Genomic DNA, 217 nt, shown 5'->3' on the forward strand with positions numbered 1-217 from the left:
TGTGCAGCAGGAACTGAGAGTTCTACATCTTCTTCCCAAGGCACATAGGAAAACACTAGCTCCCAGGCAGCTAGGAAGAGGGTCTTAAAGCCCACGCCTACAGTGACATACCTACTCCAACAAGGCTACACCTTCAAAGACCACCACTCCCTGGGCCAAACATATTCAAACCACTACAAACTGCCCAGCAGTAATCAGGTTATTCCTTCTGCTTGGA

This window comes from Mastomys coucha, unplaced genomic scaffold (genome assembly GCF_008632895.1).
Source record: "Mastomys coucha isolate ucsf_1 unplaced genomic scaffold, UCSF_Mcou_1 pScaffold23, whole genome shotgun sequence".
In the NCBI taxonomy this organism is placed as follows: domain Eukaryota; kingdom Metazoa; phylum Chordata; class Mammalia; order Rodentia; family Muridae; genus Mastomys; species Mastomys coucha.